We start from the raw sequence: 5,376 nt of genomic DNA on the forward strand, positions 1-5,376 counted from the left end.
GATATGAAGGAAGCGAATATTAGATTCCAATTTCTGTTAAGGAAAGGCATGGAACACTTCCCTAGAAAGAAAATTAAATTACCATATGAATCTATTATTAGAGCCACTTATGGATTGCCTACCAAAGATGGCAATACCTAGATCTATCATTGCTTTTATGCCTAGCTAGGGGCGTTAAACGATAGCGCTTGTTGGGAGGCAACCCCATTTTATTTTTATTCCTTGCCTTTTGCTCCTATTTAGTAATAAATAATTTATCTAGCCTCTGTTTTGGTTGTGTTTTTTGTGTTTAATTAGTGTTTGTGCCAAGTAGAACCGTTGGGAAGACTTGGGGAAAGTCTTTTTAATCTTGCTGTAAAAAAGAGAAACTTTAGCGCTCACGAGAATTGCTGTAATTTTTATTTGGAAAGTGATATTTAGTTAATTCTTTTTTAAGATGATTAATAGATAAATTCCTCACGTCCAGCAATTTATTTTAAATTTTTTGGGGTTCCAGATCTTGCGTTAGCTACAGATTACTACAGACTGTTCTGTTTTTGACAGATTCTGTTTTTCGTGTGTTGTTTGCTTATTTTAATGAATCTATGGCTAGTAAAATAGTTTATAAACCATAGGGAAGTTGGAATACAGTAGGTTTAACACCAATATAAATAAATAATGAGTTCATTACAGTACCATGAAGTGGTGTTTTGTTTTCTTTCGCTAACGGAGCTCATGAGATTTTCTACTTTAAGTTTTGTGTTGTGAAGTTTTCAAGTTTGGGTAAAGATTTGATGGATTATGGAACAAGTAGTGGCAAGAGACTAAGCTTGGGGATGCCCATGGACCCCCCAAGATAATCTAAGTACACATAAAAGCCAAAGCTTTGGGATGCCCCGGAAGGCATCCCCTCTTTCGTCTACTTCCATCGGTAACTTTACTTGGAGCTATATTTTTATTTACCACATGATATGTGTTTTGCTTGGAGCGTCTTGTATTATTTGAGTCTTTATTTGTTAGTTTTCCACAATCATCCTGGCTGTACACACCTTTTGAGAGAGAGACACATGATTCAGAAATTGTTAGAATACTCTATGTGCTTCACTTATATCTTTTGAGTTATATAGTTTTTGCTCTAGTGCTTCACTTATATCTTTTAGAGCACGTTGGTGGATTTGTTTTATAGAAACCATTGTTCTCTCATGATTCACTTAGATTATTTTGAGAGTCCTACAAAACAGCGTGGTAAATTTCTTTAATTATGTTAGGAATTCAAGATTAATAATAAAATTTTCTTGTGAGTGTGTTGAATACTATGAGAAGTTTGATACTTGATAATTGTTTTGCGATATGGAGATGGTGATATTAGAGTCATGCTAGTTGAGTAGTTGTGAATTTGAGAAATACTTGTGTTAAAGTTTGTGATTCTGGTAGCATGCACGCATGGTGAACCGTTATGTGATGAAGTCGGAGCATGATTTATTTATTGATTGTCTTCCTTACGAGTGGCGGTCGGGGACGAGCGATGGTCTTTTCCTACCAATCTATCCCCCTAGGAGCATGCACGTAATACTTTGCTTTGATAACTTGTATATTTTTGCAATAAGTATATGAGTTCTTTATGACTAATGTTGAGTCCATGGATCATACGCACTCTCACCCTTCCACCATTGCCAGCCTCTCTAATACCGCACACCTTTCACCGGTATCATACACCCACCATATACCTTCCTCAAAACAGCCACCATACCTACCTATCATGGCATTTTCATAGCCATTCCGAGATATATTGCCATGCAACTTACCACCGTTCCGTTTACTATGACACGCTCCATCATTGTCATATTGCTTTGCGTGATCATGTAGTTGACACTGTATTCGTGGCAAAGCCATCGTTCATAATTCTTTCATACATGTCACTCTTGATTCATTGCATATCCTGGTACACCGCCGGAGGCATTCACATAGAGTCATATTTTGTTGTAAGTATTGAGTTGTAATTGTTGAGTTGTAAGTAAATAAAAAGTGTGATGATCATCATTTTTAGAGCATTATCCCAAGTGAGGAAAGGATGATGGAGACTATGATTCCCCCACAAGTCGGGATGAGACTCCGGACTAAATAAAAAAAAGGCCATAAAAAAGAAAAGGCCCAAATAAAAAAAATGAGAGAAAAAGAGAGAAGGGACAATGCTACTATCCTTTTACCACACTTGTGCTTCAAAGTAGCACCAAGATCTTCATAGAGAGTCTCCTATGTTATCACTTTCATATACTAGTGGGAATTTTTCATTATAGAACTTGGCTTGTATATTCCAATGATGGGATTCCTTAAAATGCCCTGGGTCTTCATGAGCAAGCGAGTTGGATGCACACCCACTTAGTTCTTTTTGTTGAGCTTTCATATACTTATAGCTCTAGTGCATCCGTTGCATGGCAATCCCTACTCACTCACATTGATATCTATTAATGGGCATCTCCATAGCCCGTTGACATGCCTAGTTGATGTGAGACTATCTTCTCCCTTCTTGTCTTCTCCACAACCACCATTCTATTCCACATATAGTGCTATGTCCATGGCTCACGCTCATGTATTGCGTGAAGATTGAAAAAGTTTGAGAACACCAAAAGTATGAAACAATTGCTTGGCTTGTCATCGGGGTTGTGCATGATTTAAATACTTTGTGTGGTGAAGATGGAGCATAGCCGGACTATATGATTTTGTAGGGATAACTTTCTTTGGCCATGTTATTTTGAAGAGACATAATTGCTTAGTTAGTATGCTTGAAGTATTATTATTTGTATGTCAATATTGAAATTTTGTCTTGAATCTTTCAGATCTGTATATTCATACCACAATTAAGAAGAATTACATTGAAATTATGCCAAGTAGCATTCCACTTCAAAAATTCTGTTTTTGTCATTTACCTACTCGAGGACGAGCAAAAATTATGCTTGGGGATGCTTGATACGTCTCCAACATATCTATAATTTTTTATTGTTCCATGCTATATTATATCCTGTTTTGGACATTATTGGGATTTATTATCCACTTTTATATTATTTTTGGGACTAACCTATTAACCGGAGGCCCAACCCAGAATTGCTGTTTTTTTTACCTATTTCAGAGTTTCGCAGAAAAAGAATATCAAACGGAGTCCAAACGGAATGGAACCTTCGGGAACGTGATTTTCGGAACAAACGTGATCCGGAGGACTTGGACCCTACGTCAAGACATCAACCAGGAAGGCACGAGGTAGGGGGCGCGCCTACCCCCCAAGCGCGCCCTCCACCCTCGTGGGGCCCATGTTGCTCCACTGACGTACTTCTTCCTCCTATATATACCTACGTACCCCCAAACTACCAGATACGGAGCCAAAACCCTAATTCCACCGCCGTAACTTTCTGTATCCATGAGATCCCATCTTGGGGCCTTTTCCAGAGCTCCGCGGGGTATCGATCACGGAGGGCTTCTACATCAACACCATAGCCTCTCCGATGAAGTGTGAGTAGTTTATTTCAGACCTTCGGGTCCATAGTTATTAGCTAGATGACTTCTTCTCTCTTTTTGGATCTCAATACAAAGTTCTCCCCCTCTCTTGTGGAGATCTATTCGATGTAATCTTCTTTTGCGGTGTGTTTGTTGAGACCGATGAATTGTGGGTTTATGATCTAGTTTATCTATGAACAATATTTGAATCTTCTCTGAATTCTTTTATGTATGATTGGTTATCTTTGCAAGTCTCTTCGAATTATCAGTTTGGTTTGGCCTACTAGATTGATCTTTCTTGCAATGGGAGAAGTGCTTAGCTTTGGGTTCAATCTTGTGGTGTCCTTTCCCAGTGACACTAGGGGCAGCAAGGCACGTATTGTATTGTTGCCATCGAGGATAACAAGATGGGGTTTATATCATATTGCACGAGTTTATCCCTCTACATCACGTCATCTTGCTTAAAGCATTTCTATGTTCTCTTGAACTTAATACTCTAGATGCATGTTGGATAGCGGTCGATGTGTGGAGTAATAGTAGTAGATGCAGGCAAGAGTCGGTCTACTTGTCTCGGACGTGATGCCTATATACATGATCATACCTAGATATTCTCATAACTATGCTCAATTCTGTCAATTGATCAACAGTAATTTGTTCACCCACCGTAGTACTTATGCTCTCGAGAGAAGCCACTAGTGAAACCTATGGCCCCGGGTCTATTTTCCATCATATTAATCTTCCAATACTTAGTTATTTCCTTTGCCATTTATTTTACTTTGCATCTTTATTTCTCTTTATCATAAAAATACCAAAAATATTATCTTATCATATCTATGAGATCTCACTCTCGTAGGTGACCGTGAAGGGATTGACAACCCCTTTATCGCGTTGGTTGTGAGGAGTTTATTTGTTTGTGTAGGTGCGAGGGACTCGTGCGTGGCCTCCTACTGGATTGATACCTTGGTTCTCAAAAACTGAGGGAAATACTTACGTTGCTCTACTGCATCGCCCTTTCCTCTTCAAGGGAAAACAAACGCAGTGCTCAAGAGGTAGCACACACGGCCCCAGCCTAGGTCCCAGGAGGGCCTATCCCCGATGATTTCTGGGTCGTGTGGGAAGGACACCCTATCGCACACACTCACTTGGCGACGGTTCCAAATGCCATGGCGGAAAGGGGTTAAAAACCGTTTGTTTAGGACCGACGCGCACCAGTGTATGTCCGTATTTTGTTTTTATCGACACCTCTCTCTCAAAGCTTGTGGACATGTTTTTCGATTTTGGTTTTTGCTTGAGAACAAGGGAGGTCTAAGCTTGGGGGAGTTGATATGTCCATTTTGCATCATGTTTTCTTACTATTATTTATAATGTTTTCATCCATAATAATGCTTTTTGGAGTAATTCTAATGCCTTTTCTCTCATAATTTGAAAGGAACACACCAAGAGGGAGAATTCCGGCAGCTGGAAATCTGGACCTAGAAAAGCTACGTCAGGCCATCTATTCTACACAACCCCAAATGAGCTGAAACTTCACATAGATTTGTTATGGATTACTTAAGAAATATTAGAGCCAATAAACACCAGAGGGGGGCCACCAGGTGGGCACAACCCACCTGGGCGCGCCCTGGTGGGTTGTGGCCTCCTCGGCCCACCTCCGGTGCCCACCTTCTGGTATATAAGTCATTTTTACCTAGAAAAAACAAGGAGGGACTTTCGGGACGAAGCGCCGCTGCCTCAAGGCAGAACTTGGGCAGGAGCACTTTTGCCCTCCGGCGGAGCGATTCCGCAGGGGGAACTTCCCTCCCGGAGGGGGAAATCATCGTCATCATCATCACCAACAACTCTCCCATCTTGGAGAGGGCAATCTTTTTTTAGAACTGGTGACAGTGAGATTCTCTCACTGCCTTTTAT

The sequence above is a fragment of the Triticum dicoccoides genome, chromosome 5A (assembly GCF_002162155.2).
Source record: "Triticum dicoccoides isolate Atlit2015 ecotype Zavitan chromosome 5A, WEW_v2.0, whole genome shotgun sequence".
Classification (NCBI taxonomy): domain Eukaryota; kingdom Viridiplantae; phylum Streptophyta; class Magnoliopsida; order Poales; family Poaceae; genus Triticum; species Triticum dicoccoides.